A 23177-nucleotide genomic window follows, 5' to 3' on the forward strand; every position below is an offset into this window, starting at 1 on the left:
TCCGGCATGGAGGAATGGTGACAGTCTCTGAGAATCTTAGCATAGCTTAAATATTTCATGTAGTTTGCAATGTTGCCAGATGGTTCGAAACCGTGTCACTAAACAGAGTCTCTTGAGAGTGGGGACTGCCCTGTGTTTGTACCTGTGCCATCAAGCCAACGGATGACTCATGTTTTATGAATGAGTGGGTGGATGGGTGATGCATCTGGAATAGGCTAAGGAAGTTACCTTAGTTTACCTTTGATGGAAGAGGCAGTATGGAAACAAATGAGATGGCTTGCCAGAAGGACAATAAATAGCAACAAAGCAACATGGAGGATTAAAGGAAGGTGAGGAGGAGACCGCGAAGCCAGCAATAAGAATACGAGTTTGGTAAAACAGAAACTCACAACTCAAGACTGAGACCCAAAGTTCCCTTCTGAACAAAAAGTTAAGCCTATTCTTTGAATTAAAGAAATCCTCTAACATCACCGATGGTCCTTTCTCTAGTCAAAATCCTTCCGTCTCTGTTTCAGAATAGTCCCTTTATTTCTATTCTGTATGTTAGCACATTTTTATCTTCTTTTGAAGGCAGTGGGCGAGAAAAATATTCTTTCCAGAGAAAAAGCACACACCTTTCCTTATTTGTTCATTAAAAGAAGGATTTCCAAAGTCACATACCCAGACCACCCCATGACAGATTGCCCTGGAAGCAAGAGTGCCAATGAAAAAGTGAGGTGAATTCAGTCCTTGAGCCCCACAAGCTCTAAAGTTCCTATAAATATTTTACTACACTCTAATAAAGTCCCTGTGCTTCCCTAGGATGGAGGATAGCATACGTTTCCTCTTCGCTTTCAGCAGCTTCTCTAAGAACATAAGAGGAATTAAGCCTCAATACCTTGGTGGTGGCTGCTGAAGATTGAGTTTCAAACCATCAATTACTCCCAGCCCCACCTGACAAGTATTAAGTGAAGCCATCATGCAAAGTTATAATTAGAGATTGAAAATGCTGACCAGGAAGCTCGCAGGGCCTTTCAAAATGCTCCCAGGAGCTTGCCCAATTGCAAAAGGCTATTGGGCGAAGTAATTAAAGTCAACCTGGGGTTGGGTGGGGGGGACTCTAAGAATTTCAGAAGGGGAGAAGGGAGTAATTTGGATTCGAAGCTTGTCCCCCTCAGCTTTTCCCTGAGACTGTCAGTGAAAACTCCTACAGCATTGGGTGAATGACATCCAGATTCTTTCTGTATCAGACCTTTAGGACGCAGAGCCAAGAAGCTGAAGTCTACCCAGCAGAGGGGCCGAAGACTAGTGCCCGTATGGGAATTGTTTCATGGTAAGAAAATGAGAGAGCAGGGCCCAAGCACATGCCTAAGTACTTGTGGAAAATGTGCTGCAACTTAACGAGATGGTATGGTTTTCATTTCTCTCACCCTGAATGAGAGGCCTGTTCAGCGCGTTGGGTCTCTAAGGTGACACACAAAGGCTTGCACAGGACCAGCTGTGTGCTAGGCACCACAACGGCATGGGGGCACAAAGCCAGGCCTCGCCCTCAGGGTCTCACAATCAACTGGGAGGAAAAAGACACGGAAAACGGGAAAGTGGGATGAATGTCAGTTGATTGGGATCGGAGGAGAGGGGCAGGTACAGGGAGGTAAAAAGAGATGTTTCTGTGTGGAAAGCGGCTGGCTGTGTGGGGCATCCAAGGCGGGGAGCAGGCTAGGTCCGGAGTTCCTCATCGCGACGGTAAAAGTTCAGCGGAGAGTCAGTATGGGAAGACACTGAAAAGGAAAATGACTTCGCTTTAGTTTTACCCCCTTTCCCTTTCCGTGGCGCCCTCTAGTGGTAGTGGCAAAAAGCCAGAAAAGCTTAAATAAGGGATTTCTAAAATGTACTTCTGCGGACCACAGGGACGGTGAACAATTGATAGGACACCTCTCCAGGGCAATGCTGGAGGGGAGAAAAGCCAAGGCCAATGTAAAGCTCTTGACTTCACACCTTGGGGTTTACAGCGGGGAACGAACCGGCAACAAGATTTTCAAAAGGTTCACTCTTTGATAGCAGCACCATCAAAATGAGCCTGAAATAATGCACTAGTCGCATGGAGCCCTTATCCTTCCTGCAAGAGGCCTAATTCTTTGTTTAGAGCCCAGGGCCAGGGTTTGGAGCGCTTGCTGTAGAGCCGTGTAGGGAAGAATGGTTGTACTGAGTGGCGAAGAGTGTAGTGATCCATTAATGATGTCTGCCGTGGTGTGGGAAGGGGTGGGTGGGAGCGCATGCGCCTGTGTATTTGCCAACCCTGGACTAGGGCATATTCTCAGGCATCTATGTCTGCCGTGTAACCATAGCCTATAAAGCTAAAATTTATTCAATTGTAACTCCTGTGGTGGGAGATAATCGTGGTTTTGGTGACATACATAGAGAATTTTCACAGACTTTACCAATACTTTTAACTATGACAGACACACTTCGGTAAATATTAATAGTCTTGGGTTTAGACATATACACTCCACTGTGGAACAGAGATGATGTACTTGTTTGTATCCTGGAGTATGCATCTTTCAAGACCTTCATATTTCCTGTCTTCTGGTTTGATACTCAACAAATGCCATTCTCATGGCAAACCTGATTTCTTGCTTCTGGGAAATGAAGGATCCTGTTTATTTGAAACCAAAATTATTGTTGCAGAAAAGCTATTTCTCCAATGAGGATACTAATAGTATCTCTTTGATAGTGAGTTGGCTTTTGGGGTTATATGCTAATTCTTTTCTTAAAATTTTTATTTATTTATTTATTTATTTATTTGAGAGAGAGAGAGAGAGAACATAAGCAGGGGGAGCAGTAGAGGGAGATGGAGAAGGAGGATCCCTTCTCAGTGGAGGCTACCTGATGTGGGGCTTGATCCCATGACCCCGGGACCATGACCTGAGTGAAGGCAGACACTTAACCAATGGAGCCACCCAGGCACACCATATGCTAATTTTTTTAAAGTGTAAATTGTAAAGGGGGTGATCGCTTTTGGGGATTTGGTTAATTAAGTTTGTCAGTTTGGTTACCCTATCAGGGGACGCCCACCCCAAGAATGCTTTCTCCCAGAGAGCTCTAACTTCAGCAGTAATAGGAGGCAGCTGGTTTGCTTTTGGTGATTGACGGTTGTTCTCCCAGTGTTCTCAACAGCATTGATAACACAGCTGGTCACTCCTGCTCTTAGTAGTAGATGATCTTATAGTTGGTGGCAAAGATGATTTAGTTATGCTGATAATAATATGGTTTTTTTGATAGCATTTTTTTTTTTTTTTTTAGCTCATAAGCTCTTTGGGTTAAAGATGTGATTGCAGGGGTGCCTGCGTGGCTCAGAGGATTAAACCTCTGCCTTCAGCTCGGGTCATGATCTCAGGATCCTGGGATTGAGCCCTGGGATTGAGCCCCGCGTCAGGCTCTCTGCTTGGCAGGGAGCCTGCTTCCCTTTCTCTCTCTGCCTGCCTCTCTGACTGCCTCTCTGCCTACTTGTGATCTCTCCCTGTGTCAAATAAATAAATAAAATCTTAAAAAAAAGAAAAAAAAGATGTGATTGCAGGAAGAGTCAGATTTGGGCCACAGCCAAGATTTTGTTATTATTAGATTTTAATAGCCCATCAAAAAAATTTTCTTCCTTTCTTTCTTTCTTTCTTTCTTTCTTTCTTTCTTTTTTAAGATTTTATTTATTTGACGAGACACAGCGAGATAGGGAACAAAAGCAGGCGGAGTGGGAGAGGGAGAAGCAGACTCCCTACCAAGCAGGGAGCCTGATGTGGGCCTTGATCCCAAGACCCTGGGATCATGAACTGAGCTGAAGGCAGATGCTTAACGACTGAGCCACCCAGGCACCCCAAAAACATTTTCAATGAATAAATAACATTATGAATGTTAGAGCTTAATTATATTCTGTTTTTAGCAGCATAGTAAGTAAAAAATTAAGACAAATGGCCTCATATTGCAGAGAATTTAGTCTAATTGGGTACATAAAAGATGAACATAATAATAATAATACAAGGTAGCATATGCTTTATTACATATATAATTAAATATATTTGTTGGAGGTGCTCCTTCTGGCTTGCAAGAGCCAAGTGCTAAATTTTCCAGAGTTTCATAAACTGGCTACTAAACGCAGGCATTATTAAAAATTAAATTACATAACTTTAACAAAATTTATATAATTTAGAACAAAAGAAACTACATTAAAAACAAAGACAGTTAATCATCAAAACTCATCATTTCCTAATCATTTTCCTACATTTTACTATTAGCTCTACTGGTGAAGTTATGTCTGTTTCCTGCGTTTAGTGACATCACATTGGTGGCTTGAAATCAGCGGTGATGGCAGTGTTTACACCGCCCAAACTGACAAAGTCAAAATGTCCTCCCTCTACCCACAGCGGGCTGTGAAACATTTTCCTACACGGCACTGTATATAAACACCGGGTAGGAAGAGCAGGACTGTCACTAGTCACTGAAGGACAAGATCACCTCAGGTTGGGAGCCAGGGAAGTAAATATTTTAAGTTGGCTCTTAGTGGGTCAGGACCACCCTTGGGGACATTTAGAACCAGGACACATCACAGAATGCCCACATGTCCCCTAACGTTCCTAGACAGGGGAAATCAGGTTGACATGAATTTTAAAAGCCTCTTTGAGGCTTTTGAAATTTTATAAAAAGTAACAGTAAGGCTAGGGGGATGGGTCTGCATGTGGGAGGGTGTGAGGTGCGGGAGCCCTCTTGCTCACTCTGGCCGGGGTTGTGGGGGGGAGGGTTGGGGTGGGGTGGGGTGGGTGTCATGAGACAGTTGAATAACGGGGGATGACCAGTAAGGAGTTAAAGGCTTTTCTGTGCCAAAGGCCCAGGGACACGGTGTTCCTTTGATCTTGCTGTGTAACTGTAAGAGAAAAAAAGAAATTGAAATTAAAGAAAAAAGGTAGGCTGATAGGGTGTGTTTAGGTGGTTCCTCAGAGTGGGGGAGGGACAGTCTTTGAACTAGCACCTGGATCATTGTTCTTTTCTGCCCCAAATCTTTGTATGTGCTTAAAAGCCTCTTAGGAGAGAACAGGACAGTTACAGGTTTTTAATCAAAGGAACTTATTCTTGATGTAAAAAAAAAAAGGCTTAAGAAAAATAAAGAGCAATAATGGCAGGAATAAGGTGACAATGGCAAGCATTAAGGGGTTTTGGAAAACTGGGGGGAAAAAAAAGCTTAAACTTTTAATAACTGGCCAGTGTTAAGCAGTAGGCCAGTGTGAGGCGGAGTCCTAAGAGGACCATCACGGAGCGTAAGGAGGGGAAGACAGAGGGAGAAGAAGACTCCAAGGGCACAGACAAGATCCCTATGTCACTTGGGGCTGGAGCTGATGTCAAATGAGGAGAAGCTGTTGATTGCATGAGAATCTCAGCTGAAATACAGTTTATTTCGTCCATGCTGAAGATCCCATTTTCTTACAATTCAGCAACTTGGAAATCAGGATGCATCAGACAATTGATGGTATCAAATTACTGTGGGTCAATGACAGACATGATGGTGGTTGTGGTATGTTTGGGAACTAGGCAAAGATGTTCATATCGTGGTCCTGTGTTGTTTAATAAATACCTATTTGTAGCAAATAAATTTAACATAGGAAAACATGGTGGCATGCTTGAATTGGTGTTATTTTTACATTAAATGATGGTGTGTCTCATGATCAGGGGTACCTTACATTCAGTAAAAAACAGGTTAATTTATTTAAATTAACCTATTTGTTGATCTGGGTCCCATTTAGGCAGTTTTCAGGCTTCTCATGGAACACCTCTGTGGAACCAAAAATGTGTGACTTAGATTGGTCAAAATGATCACCCAGAAGTCACTATTCTGTGTTCAGAATTGGGCCCACCATTTACTAAATTTGGCTGTTTGTTTACAATGATGCATGTCCAAACGGGTCGTTATGGCTCAGGACTACCGGATACTAAATGTTATAATTACATGTAGATAGGTGAGTTTCTGGGCTTTTTTCTTAGCATCAGAGAAGTGAGCCACCGTCCCATCTGTCCTCTTTGTGGCACTGAGCTCCAGTCACTTGTATCGGACAGTGTCCTCCTCCAATGTACACAGTTAGGAGAAATCACCTTCCTTTGGTACCTTCTCCAAAATGGCTCCACAAGCGGAGAGAATAGTATGCATAAAGGTCATCATCGAAAAGTGACAACTGTGTTTGGGGGATTGTGGGTCCATCGTTTGTCTGGAATGAATCGGGTTTGTGTGGGGGAAGTGTTACAGGTAAAGATGGTGAAGTAGGTTACTACTATGCATGGGGACAGGACAAAATCAAAGCACACAGGATGTGTGGACGTTCACAGACAAATCAGCACACAGAGACTCTTTTGTTAAGTAGGATAGGCCAGCTAATGGAGGGAATAGAAAGCTGGCAGTGATGCAAAATTCTTGGCAGTCTCTGTCAAAAATGAGGGCTTCTATTCCACGTACAAAGTTTTGGGGCCTAATCCATCTCACAGCTGGTGGCCTGTTTTCTTTTTCAGACAAGATTGGAGAGAGGAGGTGGGAAGCCTGTCCCCGATGGCAAAGCAGAGACAGAGGTAAGAAGAAGGAGATGCAGCTCATTTATTTTCCTTTCATTAAGCCCCTGCAAAAATAAAGACCGAGGATTTAATTGCCCTGTTTGCTTCTATCTCTAGAAAAGCTGAAGTAGTAATTGCATTAACTTGTTACGAAGCTTTGCTCTTATGGGGTAATATAATTTTGACTACTGCTTCCTAATTATAGGGTTTTCATTATTCTGAAAATCCCATTCAGCATGTGTTCCATTTTCACTTTTGTGAAGTGCTTTGTGGGAAAAGGGGGGCTGTGTCTTTGAAAACCCAGGCTGAGTTGAAGCTGAATCTTGCCCCAAGCCATTACCTCCTGTGAAAAGCACAGCACTATGGTGATTTTTATCCTCCTTTGATAAATAATACTGTCAGCAAAGACCATATGCTCTGTCACAAGCTGGAGTTGGTGGCTCTGCTCAGCAGTGGATAATCCCGTCAAGTCAGTGATGGTTTTTATTGGGTGGTGGTAATGGCAGAAGTAATGATAGTCATTAAAATCTTGCTGCAAATGGCCTGGGGCCTTAAGACCACAGTTAACTCTGGGAATGTCAAGAACAATTCACTCTTGAAAGCTGCTTGGAAGGGATTGCCCATTACCCCAGTTCTTCCCAAGGAGAGCTTTATGTTTGAGATTACAGAGCCAGCAGAAGGCTACCACAGGCCTTGGGTCTTGACCACGTCCTGCCTCTCACCTGTGGTGGTTTTGATACTTCCAGAAGATCTTCCTTAGGGGAGACTCAAAGTGGAATTATATAAAACCAAGTTCATTCATGGAAAGGTGGTAGGAAATACCCTTGGGATATCCCATTCCAATTCAACAAATACAAACTTTCCTAGAGCTAGATGGATACAGGACGCTAAAAGGTTTGAGGGATTTGGAGAAAAGAATGGTTCCGGTTCTATGGGAACTGTTTTCTGGGGAAGGAGGTCTCTATTCACAAGGAACTCTGTAAGGCAAGGCAACATGTGATACTAGTATCCATTAAGAGACCTGGACTGGTGAGGGGGATGTAGATTGGTTCAGACCACAATGATTTGAGAAGATACCCCTGGGGCATAGGGGGAAAAGATTTGAGTTAAACTTCTCTGCAAATTCCTTCAAGGTGACCTGAACAAATCAGTTAATCTCCCTGTCAGTTTTTTTTTTTTTTAAAGATTTTATTTATTTATTTGACAGACAGAGATCACAAGCAGATGGAGAGGCAGGCAGAGAGAGAGAGAGAGGGAAGCAAGCTCCCCACTGAGCAGCGAGCCCGATATGGGACTCGATCCCAGGACCCTGAGACCATGACCTGAGCCGAAGGCAGAGGCTTTAACCCACTGAGCCACCCAGGTATCCCCTCCCTGTCAGTTTTATCATCTTTAAAAAGGGAAGGGCTTTCTGAAAGATTATTGATAGGGCAAAGAACACTCAATACATCTCACTGAAAATCTGAGATTTTTAACAAAGCCCTGAATTCTGGGTATGACCTGACAGGCAGAAGTGGGAGGAAAAGGAATTGCTGGTGGAGGGGACCACTTGAATAAGGACCTGGTATTAGGAAAGTGCTTTACTGGGTGGAGCACAGAGTTCGTGCTGATCTGTGTGTGTGTGTGTGTGTGTGTGTGTATGTGTGTGTGTGTGTGTGTGTGTTTTCAGGGGCTAGATACACGTGCTCTTCCTTTATGAAGATAATCTCCGTTCATTCTCTTCACTTGAAACAACCCTCTTAAAATATCAAGAAACCCCCAGACAGGGGCAGCAAATTTATTCTCAGAGTTTGGTTGCAGAGATATCTGTGCAAAGAAGGGAAAATAGATAATTTTTAATTTCTTGACTCATAGAGTCATGTTTGAATTGAAAATTTATAGCTGTTGCCTTAACTAAGGGAAGATGTCTTTAGTAGATGGTTTGAAAGCCAACATATACATCTTTATAGTCTGGTTCTAACTCACAGAATCCTACATGCAGGTGCACAAACACTGGTAAAAGATTATAGGAAAACAGTCAGATTGATTTATTTTATTTATTTGCGAGAGAGGGGAGGAGGTGCAGGGGGAGAGGAACATGCAGACTCCAGGCTGAGCACAGAGCCCAGTACAGGGCTGGATTCAAAACCCTGAGATCATGATTCTGAGATCAATCATGACCTCAACTGAAATCAAGAGTTGATCGCTTAACCAATGAAGCCAACCAGAGGCCCAGAAAACAGTGAGATTTAGTATAAAAATTAGACTAAATAGAATTTAGTTAATGATCTTATCTTACACTTATTTCATGCTTTATAAAGTATTTTTTTCATTACCTCATTTTATGTTCACCACTAACTGGGGCAGGGCATTTCCAATATTACTCTGTTCATTTTCCAGGTGTGGAAATTGAGGGTCCAGGAGATCATGTGAGGTGCTGTAAATAGCTACACCCAACAAGTACTAGAATTGAGCTTAAAGAGTCCCAAAGAGTCTTGCTCCAAGGTTCTTTCTAGCACGTTGTGTAGTCTTAAGAGGCTGCAGTCTGGGGTGCTTGGGTGGCTCAGTGGGTTAAAAGCCCAACTCTTGATTTTGGCTCAGGTCATGACCTCGAGCCAGCCTCCCCACCCCCCATTCTGTGCTGGGGGTGGACCCTGCTTTCTCCATCTGCCCCTCCCCCTCTGCTTCCTCTCCTGGGCTTACACCTCCTCTCTTTAAAAATAAAAACAGAAACAAAAACAAAGAGAGAGGGTGTAGTCAGTCCCCTCCTCTTATTTATTTTGTTTTGAGGAAATAGGTCCGCCCAGAAAGTTGAAGGGAGGCAGGCATTCAGGATTGCAGGTTTGATGGCCCTGTTGGACCTCAAACCCAACTCTCTTAGCTTCTTGCCCAACGCCCTTTTCCTAACTCAATGCTGCTGGGTCATGGGTTTGAACTAAAGGCATCGCAGAATTTTTTTCTCCTGGTATTGACCCCATAATGATGAAGGATAGTTGGAAAGCAGGCAGGTGGGAACAGCCACAGGCCCCCCCACCCCCACCCCCAGGAAACCAGCTTTAAAAAGATTTGACCCTTCCCCCATGTGACAGATAGGTGACAAAACCTGGTTGGATGGCAGGTGCAGGGAGGGTTCATCAGATTGAAACAGCCTGTCAACAAGACCATAAAAACCCTAGACTGAGAAGCTCGGGTGGCAGGTGGCGACCCTCTGGGGTCTCCTCCCTTTTGAGGGAAGGGGAAGGTTTGTGCTGTCACTGCTGTCTCTCAATAAGTGTTTCTCTGCTGCCTGCTACTCTTGTCTGGTCTACCTCTTCATTCTTCAGAGGGGTGTGACCAAGAACCCGGCGCACCAGCAATAAGACAGTGTTGCTAGGAATGTCATGCGGTAAAATTTCTATGGGCAATTTTAAGGAAGATAAATGAGAGCTAAAATGTATGACATGCTTACTCTGCGTTGAACTTTTTACGTGAATCAACTCATTTAAATCCTTCCAAATACCCTCCCTATTAATGGTGAGGATTACTTTATTTTGTTCCTAGAGAAACTGAGGCACAGAGAGGTTAAGTAATCGGATCACGGACACACAGCCAGAAAATGGCAGGCCGGGATGCCGATCTAAGTAGTAAGTCCCTGGACCCTGACCCACAGGCCCTCGGCTATTAAGCCAGAATATATCAATATTTGGAATTCAAAACTGAAAAGAAGTCCCAGCGTAGGAAACCCTTTTAACAAATGGAGTAAATTAATAATGCAAAAGCAGTGTAGGGCAAATGTTCAGACCAATTAAGCCTATAAAAAAATGTTCATTATAGATCATTTTATCTAGTCATTAGCTAAGTACATCCTCTACTTGGTTCCTAAATCCACAGCAGGTTTGGAAATTACATGCCATTTCATTTTTATTATTACCATTTTTATTCGAGAGAGAGAGAGAGTGCATGTGAGCAGGGGAGGAGCAGAGGGGAAAGGAGAAGAGGAGGAGGACTCTCAAGCCCACTTCCTGCTCGGCAGGACCCTGAGATCACCCCCTGAGCCGAAACCAAGAGTCAGCCACTGCCATTTCTTTTTTTTTTTTTTCTTTCTTTTTTTTAAGATTTTATTTATTTGACAGAGATCACAAGTAGGCAGAGAGGCAGGCAGAGAGGGAGGAGGAAGCAGGCTCCCTGCGGAGCAGAGAGCCCTATGTGGGGCTTGATCCCAGGACCCTGAGATCATGACCTGAGCCGAAGGCAGAGGCTTTAACCCACTGAGCCACCCAGGCGCCCCTGCCATTTCATCTTTTAAAGATTTTATTTATTTATTTGACAGACAGAGATCACAAGTAGGCAGAGAGGCAGAGAGAGAGGAGGAAGCAGGCTCCCTGCTGAGCAGAGAGCCCAATGTGGGGCTCAATCCCAGGACCCTGGGATCATGACCTGAGCCGAAGGCAGAGGCTTAACCCACTGAGCCACCCAAGTGTCCCGCTATTTCATTTTTTAAAAACACAGTCCGTGCATTGCATTTTCGCTCATTCACATCACTGTTTCTGTTACTAGTCTGAACCGGAGTGGTCCCTCCTGTCTTTAGAACACTAATCCAGGGCTCAGTGGGGGGAGCAGAGGGAGCACAAGTGAGCACTGTCTTCCGAGTCAGAGAGGCGTCTGGACACATGATCTTCTGCTCCTTAGGGTGAGACTCGGATGCCGACTATGGACTCTGTAGCCCGCACACACACTCAGGGATTCCTCTGGGCTTTGTACGTTCGGAGGCAGAAGAGGTGTAGGTTCCCCTTGCGAACAAATTTTACTCTTCGACTGACATTATGCACAGTGAGTGAGCAGAGACCTCCAGATCCCGTGAAGCATTGCACTCCCGTGTAGGACCATCAAGTTTAGCCCTCAGCCTGGGCAAGGGGAAGCTCTCATGGGGAGCTGATTACTCTAGGGTCCTAGGGGGAGTGCAAATACAAAGCCCGCTAGAATTACGATGACGACGCAGAAAAGGCACCCTCACTTTTTATTCCTTTTTGTCCTCTTATTTCCATAAATGCAAATTCTACCAACAAACTTAGCAGCTTCGTGGTAGTTCCTGAATTACAAGAAAACTCAAAGCCATGTGTTTTGCTTCTTATAAAAGGCAATAAACAACCTGAGGGGGTCACACCTTTACAGCTACATTTGTCTTCCCTTTCCAAGTAATTAAAAGTGGGCAGAAGCAGCAGTAGTAGTAGTAGTAATAATAATAATAGGTTATTGCTTATTTAGTTCTTGTGATGTGGCGGGTCTGGTAGACCATGATCTCATTTCCTCCTTACCGCAGCCACAAGAAGTGGATGTCGTTACCTTGAGAACTGGGACAATGGTCATCGACATGTCCTAGCTATTGGGACTTAGCACTGAAACCCCCTGTGTCAATATGACTCAGTTATTTGTTCCATGATAACTTTGCCTGGGAAAGGTAAGAGTATAAACCAGTAAATAAGTTCTCTGTTCGCTTCTGGAAATTCCTGCAGATAACTTACCCAAGATGATAACAGTCTCTTCACCCTGAGCAAATTTCTTTTTCTCCTCAAAGCAGTTACCCTTCAAGACTTGCTTTAAGATCTTCACCTCACTGTATTCACTAATCCTAACTTATAATGTCAGGATCTTAGCCCAATTCTGGGCAATTCCTTCTTTGAAAAGACTCACTTGAAGTCCCTTGAACCCAGACCCCCAAGCCCTATAAATAGCCTCTTCTGACCTCCCTTTCCTGAAATGGTAAGACTTTGTCAAGGCGATGACTCCTATATTCAATTAACTGGTAACATTTCAGCGAGTTCAGTAATTCTTATTTTACAAATGAACAGGGGAAGCCTAGAGAGTTTCAGTAAGTCTTCCTACTTTATCCACTTAGTTAAAGGGTTCTTATCTGGGGCTATTTGACCCCAACCCTTGCTACCCTGGCTTTCAGTTGAAATAAAAGTCCAGTGTTTTCAGTTTTATCTCCGAACGTATTTGACTTTCTAAAATTAAAAAAGAAAAAAAAAATCAAGCAATGATCTGGTCTACAGCCCTGTGAAAGGTCGTTGCTGTGTGACCTTGTGCATTTAATTAACCATAGACATTTAACATCACATTTCAAAATAAACCATAGCTGTGGTAACCTACCAACATTCTCTAAATGAAGGGTGTAAGTCAACAAGAGCCCAGTGGGCCAGACTTATAATCGGTGTGACTTACAAACTGTTAGCAAGTTACTCCACTGGTCTGTTAGTTTCCAAGGGTTGCCATAATGAACTACCACAAAGTTGATGGCTTCAAGCAACAGACATGTATTCTCTCATAGTTCTGAAAGCCACAAGTACAAAATCAAGGTGTCAGCAGGGTCAGGATCCCCCTGGAGATTCTAAGGGAGAATCTGCTCTGTGCCTGTTTTCTAGCTCATGCTGCCTCCGTTAACCCTTGGCAATCCCTGTCTGGGGCTTCATAACCCCAGTCTCCGTTTTCTTTTTCATGCAGCTTTCTTTCTGGGTCTCTGTGTCATCTTTTCTGTCCCTTATAAGGACACTTGTCATTAGATTTAAGGCCCACCCAAATCCACAATGAGCTCATCTAGGGAACCTTATCTTGGTCATATCTGCAAAGGCCTATTTTCCAAATAAGTTCACATTCTGAGGTTCTAAGTGGACGTATCATTTGGGGACCCCAGTTCAACCCATTATAGCCAGTAAAGCTTATTCCTGACCGTGTTTTATCATCAACATTATTTTTTTTTAAGATTTTATTTATTTATTTGACAGACAGAGATCACAAATAGGCAGAGAGACAGGCAGAGAGAGAGGAGGAAGCAGGCTCCCTGCCGAGCAGAGAGCCTGATGTAGGGCTCGATCCCAGGACCCTAGGATCATGACCTGAGCCGAAGGCAGAGGCCTAACCCTCTAAGCCACCCAGGTGCCCCCATCAACATTATTATGTGTAAAATTAAAATAACCATCAAAAATAATATAAACAATCATGTAACCATAGCTCATTTTTAAAAAGACGCTGTCTTTGGGGCACCTGGGTGGCTCAGTCGGTTAAGTATCTGACTCTTGATTTCAGCTCCAGTCATGATCTCATGATCCTGAGATTGAGCCCTTTGGTCAAGGGACACAGCCAGGCCACAGTGACTCCATAGGGAGGGCACCAAGGGAACAAATGCAACAACATCACTCTCTTTCCTCCAATCTCCTGCTGGTTCTTCCCTGCCCTTATGGTCCAACATGCCTGGAAGGAAGCCAGAGGGCAAGGGGGAGGGCATTGCTGGGTGTCAGGACCCAGAGTTGAGGGCAGGGGTGAGGTGGGGATCTGGAGGAGCAAATGCAAAAATATCTTGAAGTCTAGGAGGTGTGGACAAGGAAGGAATGACTGGCATCTCAAATGTGGCGGGGGAGGGGACATCAAAAAAGCTTTCTGGAGATAGAAGCATTTTGACTTTATATACAGCCACTAAAGATGGACCCCCAACATGCCAGCACCGTTCTGGATATATAATCTGCTTTCACCTATTGAATACCAAAATAACTTTTTTTTTTTTTTTTATTTGACAGAGAGAGATCACAAGTAGGCAGAGAGGCAGGCAGAGAGAGAGGAGGAAGCAGGCTCACTGCTGAGCAGAAAGCCCGATGCGGGACTCTATCCGAGGACCCTGAGATCATGACCTCAGCCGAAGGCAGTGGCCCAACCTACTGAGCCACCCAGGCACCCCCAAAATAACTTCTGAGGTGGATATTATTGTCACCTTTATTTGGGGGGGGGGTCCTTTTTATTGGAAGTCTAGCATACATACAGGAAAGCACAGACATGAGGGACAGCTCAATCATTTTCACGAAGGTGACCATCATTCAGGTCACCAATCCCCAGATAAAGAGACAGAACATGACCAGCCCCCCTAGAAGTCCCTTTCCAGGCCCCACCACCCTCTGCGGTGACCACATTTCACTGATGATGCTTGACTGTTTTGAATTTTATATACCGACACGGTACAGCACTGATTCTCTTGTGTGGATATACACTACCATTAAGCTAACATATCTACCACCTCCCATAATTACCACTTTCTTTCTTCATTTTAACTATTTTTAAGTGTACAATTCAGTGACATTAAGAACATTCACAATGGTGTGCAACCATCACCACTAACCATCTCCAGAACTTTTTCATCATCCCAAACAAAAACTCCACCCATTAAACACTAACTCCCTATTCTCTCTCTCTCCAGACTGCTAAGCCCCATTCTATTTTCTGTCTCTGTGGATTTGCTTATTCTAGTTACCTCATAGTCAATGGAAGCACACAATACTGATCCTTTTGTGTCTGGGTTTTTTTTCACTTACCCTAATGTTTTCCAGGTTCAAGCTGTCATCCTCACTTTGTAGGTGAGGAAACTGAGATACTGAATCATTAAGGAAGCAAATGAGAGCAAGCAGGTGGGCATCAGAGGCTGAACACTTAGGTGCTTCACTGGGCTGTTTATCAATGGGTCCTTTAGTTGAGAGTCAGTGATAGGTATTTAAATCATGGGGCAGCTGGAGGTCTCTGACTGCTTCTCAGAGTCTACCCACTCTGAGTAAGATGACTTGAAATTCACATGATCTCTCCTGTGTTACAAAAGGATGAGCTTCCCTGTATCCTCCATGTCTCATTAGAAAGGGCAGACTTTTCCTCCTAATGACAGACTCTTAGTTGACTGTTTCTTCAGTCCCTGCCATTGGTGAACGTATGTGATTTCTCTGCTCTCTTCCTTGAAACTGGCGTCCCACTCTAAAAGCCTCCGTGTGCTTGTCTCAGCTCCCTATTGGGTGGGAACGCATCATCCCACCACTTGTAACCCTGTTCACTTTCCTCAAATTATCAGTTGGGTGCAGAACCCGGGAGAGACCCCTTTGGAGCCAGAGATGCTGGTCTGGCTACTATTAGGAACAGGGGAGCTGGGTTGGCAGACACTAATCTATCTCAGCCAAAGTGAAGTCAAGGGCCAACAGAGCCTGAGTCCAGATCCTCCCTGTCCTCAAGCAGTAAAACCACAGAGAACTCATTTATATTTACAAAAAGACCACATATGCCTGTCTTTTCCTGGCCAAACTCCCTGAATTTCCATAGCTAAGCAAGTCAGGTGCCAGGAAAAGGCAGGTAGCCATAGTTATCTTGGATGGCATGACTCAGCTGCAACAGAGCTCTCCAGCAAAGAGATGCTGTCCCTTGAATGCAGGAATGATGTAGCAATATCAAATCATAAATGAATTTTGTAATTTGGGAATTTTCAACCATAAGGCCCCCTATGTACTGATCAGCCAGTTAAAAAAAATAATCAATTTCTACCAATAGATTTTCTTTGTGCAATACGATGAATTCCATTACCTTTCTGGTCCCTTTTGTCAACAAAGACAAGAGATAATCTAACTAAAATGCTGCTTCTCCTTCTGTTTGATCTTTAGCATTACAGAATCTTGAAGATTAGTCCTCCTTGCTGTCTGTGCTCTCCTTCTGGGCAATCTCATCCAGGTACAGGGCTTTAAATGCCATTTGTTGTCAGAAATCACTGGTCTGGGAGTAATAGAAACTCAACGGAACTATCTGAAGCAAAATGAGAATTTATCAATTCACATAGTTCTGAAGTTAGTTTCAGGAGTGACAGAGGAAGAGGCCTTCGTGCTGTGTCAACATATTGCCTCTCTCCCTTATCACCTGACTCTGTTTTCTGCTGTCTTGACCTCATTCTCATCAGACTATGGCCCAAAGGTGGTGTTTAAAAAAAAAAAAAATCCAGGTAGCCCTAAGCTTACATTGTACCAGCTTAGCAATCATGCCAGAAAAACTCTTTGCTCCTGATTGTTCCATCAAAACTTCTTTAGCTAATTCTTACTGAATTGTCCTAATTCATTTGAGCATCTCTTAAGAATTGCTGTGGCTGTCTACGGCCATACCACCCTGAACATGCCCAATCTCGTCTGATCTCAGAAGCTAAGCAGGGTCGGGCCTGGTTAGTACTTGGATGGGAGAATTGCTGTGGCCATGTAGATGACATATGCAGACTGTCTGGTCCTGAGGTCCCTGTTTGCTACTTGACCAGAAGAGGTCATCCTCTTTGATTACTAGCTACATCAAGATTACTAGCCCAGAAGGAATATTTCCCCAAAAGAAAACCAGGACACTTTCAGCAAAAGCCATGGGACATTATGCTAGGTAACACCATGCCTTCTACATGTTGATAATGCCCAAATTTGTTTTTCCCCATCCCAGACCTCCATCCTCAACTCCAGGGGCATATATGACACAATAGCCTCCTTGATGTATTTCACAGGCCTCTCAAACTTGACCTGTCCAAAATAGATCTTTCAGTTAGGAGCACCCTGCCCCCCCCCCACCCTATCTCTACCCTGTACTTCCTTTGGTTACAAGAAATAAGAACAAGCACTGGCTAACTTAGAGAGAATGTACTAGAAGGCTTTGGACCCAAAGAACTGATGGAAGGCTGGAGTCCTGGGCTTGGGAAGTAGGAAGCACCACAGCTGCATTATAGAGGAAAACTTTGGTAGGAGGCTGCCCATGGAGGAATTGAATTTTGTTCTCAAGATTCATATTCCTGGGTAGCTCAGTGGGTTAAGCCTCTGCCTTCAGCCTCGGTCTTGATCTCGGGGTCTTGGGATAGAGCTCCGCATCAGGCTCTCTGCTCAGCAGGGAGCCTGCTTCCCTCTCTCTCTCTCTCTCTCTCTCTGCCTACCTCTCTGCCTACTTGTGATCTCTCTGTCAAATAAGTAAATAAATAAAATCTTAAAAAAAAATTCAGATTCTATCTGTACTCAGAAAACTATAAAGTACTCATAAAAGAAATGGAGGAAGACACAAAGAAATGGAAAAATGTTCCATGCTCATGGATTGGAAGAACAAATATTGTGAAAATGTCTATGCTACCTAAAGCAATCTACACATTTAATGCAATCCCTAACAAAATACCATCAATTTTTTTTCAAATAAATGGAACAAATAATCTAAAATTTATATGGAACCAGAAAAGACCCCAAATAGCCAGAGGAATGTTCAAAAAGAAAACCAAAGTTGGCGGCACCCCAATTCCAGACTTCAAGCTCTATTACAGAGCTGTAATCATCAAGACAGTATGGCACTGGCACAAAAACAGACACATAGATCAATGGAACAGAATAGAGAGCCCAGAAATGGACCCTCAACTCTGTGGTCAACTAATCTTCGACAAAGCAGGAAGGAATGTCCAACGGAAAAAAGTCTCTTCAAAAAATGGTGTTGGGAAAATTGGACAGTCACGTGCAGAAAAATGAAACTGGACCATTTCCTTACACCACACATGAAAATAGACTCAAAATGGATGAAAGACTTCAATGTGAGACGGGAATCCATCAAAATCCTTGAGGAGAACACAGGCAGCAACCTCTTCAACCTCAGCCACAGCAACTTCTTCCTAGAAACATCGCCAAAGGCAAGGGAAGCAAGAGCAAAAATGAACTACTGGGACTTCACCAAGATCAGAAGCTTTTGCACCACAAAGGAAACAGACAAAAGCCAAAAGACAACTGACAGAATGGGAGAAGATATTTGCAAATGACATATCAGAAAAAGGGCTAGTATCCAAAATCCATAAAGAACTTATCAAACTCAACACCCAAAGAACAAATAATCCAATCAAGAAATGGGCAGAAGACATGAACAGACATTTCTGTGAAGAAGACATCCAGATGGCCAACAGACACATGAAAAAGTGCTCCACATCACTCAGCATCAGGGAAATACAAATCAAAACCACAATGAAATACCACCTCACACCAGTCAGCATGGCTAAAATTAACAAGTCAGGAAATGACAGATGTTGGCAAGGATGTGGAGAACGGGGAACCCTCCTACACTGTTGGTGGGAATGCAAGCTGGTGCAGCCACTCTGGAAAACAGCATGGCAGTCCCTGAAAAAGTTGAAAACAGAGCTACCCTATGACCCAGGAATCACACTACTGGGTATTTACCCTGAAGATACAAATGTAGTGATCTGAAGGGGCACATGCACCCAAATGTTTATAACAGCAATGTCCACAATAGCCCAACTATGGAAATAACCTAGATGTCCATCAACAGATGATTGGATAAAGAAGATGTGGGGTGTGTGTGTGTGTGTGTGTGTGTGTGTGTGTGTGTGTGTAATGGAATACTAAGCAGCCATCAAAAATCCCGAAATCTGGGTGCCAGGGTGGCTCAGTGGGTTAAGCCTCTGCCTTCAGCTCAGGTCATGATCTCAGAGTTCTGGGATCGAGTCCCGCATTGGGCTCTCTGCTTGGCAGGAAGCCTGCTTCCTCCTCTCTCTCTGTCTCTACTCTCTCTCTCTCTCTCTCTCTCTCTGTGCCTACTTATGATCTCTCTCTGTCAAATAAATAAAATCTTTGAAAAAAAAGTCCTGAAATCTTGCCAATTGCAACAATGTAGATGGAACTAGAGGGTATTATGCTAAGTGAAATAATACATATAAATTGCTTGAATATTATCTGAAACATAGTTAAGTGCTCATTAAACATGAGCTATCATTATTATAGTGTAGGAGACCAGCACCTGATCAGATGGGTCTTATAATAATGATAGCTCATGTTTATGTGTATTAGTCATTTAATCGTAACAATACTCCCATAACTAAATACTCATATTATCCTCACTTTGCAGATGAGCATCTTGTATCCCTGGTCCCAACAGACTAACATCCCGATTTTCTTAGAACATGCCATTTTTTTTTTTTTTAACCTCAGGGCCTTTGCATTTGCTACTCTACATGCCCACCTGTTTTGCACCAGATTTCACATGGCTGGTACCTTCTCAACTTTAGGCTTCAGGTTACATGTCATCTTTTCCAGAGAGGCCTCATGCTATCCAAAGTTACCTCCCCCGTCCCTGACTACTCTATTCCAACACCCCGCTGATGTCCTTTAGTAAACTTACAACCTGGAAATGGTCCACATTATATCTTTTTCTGTGCATTGCCTGTCTCCTTTTCTAGAATTTGAGTTCCATTAGAGCAAGAACCTTAGCACAGCTGTTCACAGCTCTTAAAACATACTTGGCATCAAATACGGACCCAACAAAAACTCATTGAATGAAGGAACGTATAGCAGCTGAGTGAAGGAATGAAGTTTGCTAAGTGAATGGGATTGGCTTTTATCAATGAAGCACACACACTTCTATTCCAAGAAATCTCAGCGGCAGTGCATGGAGGTGTCATTATTAAAAGAACAGCTGAGGTAGTAACTCCCAGAAACAAATCCTTTCCCAGAGATGGGTCTGCTTGCTTTAGGTCTCGGTGGACTTCTATTTCTGCTGTTCTGTGTCTCAGGCAGCTGTGGGGCCAGGGAAGCATGATGGACTTGAAGAATCTCAGCTTCCTTTGTGGGATCTACTACTTAGTAGCTGTGTAATTGTGAGGAAGTTACCACTTTGCCAGGCCTGTTTCCTTGACTATAATGTGGAGATAAAAAATAATATCTTCTGAGGATGGGGAGAAATTGGAACACTTGTATGTTTTTCGTGGGAGTGTAAAATGGTATAGCTGCCGTGAAAGACAGTGATTTCTTTAAAAATTTAAAAATTAAATTACCATGTATTCCAACAATTCCATTTTTTGGTATATACTCCAAGGGATTGAAAGCAGGGACTCAAACACGTACTTGTACACCAATGTTTATAGCAGCATTACTTACAGGAGTCAAAAGGGGGAAGCCGAACAAGTGCTATGCGATTCCACTACGTGAGGTACCTGAAATAGACAAATTCATAGAGACAGGAAGTAAGATGGTGGTTGCCAGCATCCCAGGCAGGGAAATAGAAATGGGAGTTATTAGGTTTTTTTATTTGTTTATTTTGGTTTTGCTTTTGGGCTTTGGGGTTTTGGGTATTTTTTTTGTCGTTTTTGCTTTTTTTTTTTTTTTTGGTCTCGTTTTTGAGAGAGTGAGCGTGCATATGCATGAGCGGGGGTTTGGAGGGAGAGCAGAGGGGGGGAGAGAGAATCTTAAGCAGACTCCTGGCTTAGCACCACCTGAGATCATGACCTAAGCCAAGATCAAGAGTCAGACATTTAACTGACTGAGCTGCTTAAGTGCTCCAGGAGTTATGTTTAATGCGTAAAGAGTTTCAGCTTGGAATGATGGTGATGAGTGGTAGTGGTGGTCCGGTAACAATATGAAAATGCTGAAGTCACTGAACTGGACACTCCAAAAGCATTAACACAGGAAACTTGACATTATGTGTATTTTACCACAGTACAAACTAATGACACCTGAAGGAGATGGAGAGTAGCTTAGATGAGATGGCATATGTCATCATGTACCAGAGTTGGTATTCAGTTAAATTGGTGTGAAATGAGTGGCAAATAAGGAGACTCCTTCAGCCTTGACGTGTTTCTCAGTAGAGATGTTATGTGCACAGAAGACGTAGTGGAAGTATCCCAATAAAAAGTACTAATGGATGGAGTGTGTGCTTGGTGACATTTACCACAGTCCTTTCCTCCTCAGTCTGACCCAAGTGGAGCGGAGGGGCAGTTTCTCCTGAGAGCACACTGGAACATTCTCACTGTTCTGCTCTGAAGCAGGCCAATAGACTGTGGAGGAAACTCAATTCAAGAGCGATGACAGAACATAGCATACCCCACTCTCAACTACGGGGCTTTCACCATTGTGTCATGTGGGTGATGGAGGGCACAGGATTGGGAGTGGGCTTCTCTTGACTTTTCTCTGTGAATGTGGACATAAAAACAGAAAGGAAAAGGAAGTTAATTTTATAGTTGGTAAAGTTACTAGAGCAGCTTAAAGAAAAGCTTTAGGAATCACTGTTTCAAAAACTGGAAAGAAACTCCAACCAGCTGGGACTTTCTCTCTCCCTTCTGTCTATCTCTACTCCTTGTGTGTTGGTCTAATTCTCTCCTACTGCAGATGGCATATGCTTTCCTACATAGCAAGGAACATGTCTGCTGGCCATCCTAGCGTAGCCGTGTTTGAGAAAAAAGGTTCCACCTCTAGACTGTGTGAGTGAGGGTAGGCCAGGATGACGACAAACATCTGTGGCTTCAGCAAAACAGCATTGCCATTGGCATCCAGCTGGAAGAAGACAAAAAAGCATAGAGCAATACACATGGGGATTTTCTAGGGCCGTTCCGACAGGTCATTTCTGTTCGTATTTCAATGCCGGTCATCCCAAACTGCAAGGGAGGCCGTATGCCAGGAAGAAGAGGAAATGGAATTTGGTGAACAGCTATCAGTCTCCACCACAACTGTTCTTACCCCTCCTTGTCACCCCCTTCCTGGCTTCTTACACCAGGCTTTCTCTTACCTACAGCCTCCGGGTAAATGGTTGCTTTACCCATGGGTAGCAGTCTCCTCCTCCTCATTTACTCCCAAATCTTGATGAATATAATTCTCTCATTACCTATTCATGTCCTCCAAATTCCTTGGTTTACTTTCCACACTGAAGACTAAATCTTTTTCAGAGGAGGGCCTGTCCCTTGGTAGTGCTTCTCCATGGGCCCCGTAAGCTTCCCAACCTGCTCTTCTCCTTCCCTCCCTCAAGCTGAGACACGGAGCTCACACAGACCTACACACCCTTGTCCTCTCCTCCTGAAACTTGCTGTCCTCTTAACTATGCTTAAGTATGAAGCTGCCATGGGTTTTTTCTTAGTTTAATTTTTAATTTTTAGTGTGTTCTATCTGAGCTTATTGTTCAATTGCTTTCTATGTCTGGTCTTAAGGATCCAATTGGCAGGAAGTTTGAATAGAATCCTTAATAGGACTTAAAGGGTACTGCTTATGTATTCAGGCACTGAATTTTTCTCCCTCTCTCCCTCCGTTCCTCCCTGTGGCAGTGACAGCTAGCTGAACACCAAAAAGGCTCTGCTCTCTTCCCCTTGTGTGAGTTCTTGCCTGGCCAGCCCCTCCTTGTGACTAAGTGTGCCATGTGACTAGTTTTGGTCAATCAGAATGAGGGCAGAAGATATTGGCATCTCTTTGGGCCCAGAGAGTATCTACTATACCTTCCCTAAGCCCTGTTTTCTATCTTCAGTGCCCTTAGAGACCACGTGCTGGGGATGGCAGTGTCACAAGTTGGAGGAAGGCTGGATCCCTGGGTTACCTTCTGGAGGAGAGCCGCCTATCCCTGGCACACATCTGCTATAGACTGCATGAGTCTTTGCATAAACCGGGCTTTGTTGTTGGACTTATGTTTAGCCTATTCTAATACTCTCCCTTTCCCTTGTTAAATATGTTTTAGCCCCTACTATTTGCCAAGCATGGTGCTGGGTATTAGAGATGCAAAGATAAATAAAACATAGTCCCTTCACTCAAAGAGCTCACAAGCTGGGGAGGGAAAGAGATGTATGCTTACACATTTTTTAACAGTGTGTTAAGTCCTGCATTACAGGTATGTAAGTACAGAGTATTATGGGGAAGCAGAGCAGGATGTCTAAGCCAGCCTGCATGGGGATAGGAGTAAGGATGGGAAAGATGATTTGTCAGTTGGGTGACATGTATTCCAAGGAGATGGGGGTGAACAAAGGCTTAGAAGCAGAGAAAACAAGTTCATGGATAGATATGTGTAGTGGGTGAAAAGGGGAAGAGAGGATAACAAACTAGGAAATTTTGATTAGG

At 43.7% G+C, this 23177-nt stretch overlaps 1 long non-coding RNA gene across 1 annotated transcript in view; it reads left to right on the plus strand.

Annotated features, from left to right (window-relative positions):
* LOC116593017 overlaps positions 1-23177 on the plus strand; it is a 225731-nt gene that overhangs the window by 161588 nt on the left and 40966 nt on the right. The window contains exon 7 of the long non-coding RNA XR_004286702.1: positions 6520-6576. This is a non-coding gene — a long non-coding RNA (uncharacterized LOC116593017). The remainder of the gene's footprint in view (positions 1-6519; positions 6577-23177) is intronic.

This window comes from Mustela erminea, chromosome 6, assembly GCF_009829155.1.
Source record: "Mustela erminea isolate mMusErm1 chromosome 6, mMusErm1.Pri, whole genome shotgun sequence".
NCBI lineage: Eukaryota > Metazoa > Chordata > Mammalia > Carnivora > Mustelidae > Mustela > Mustela erminea.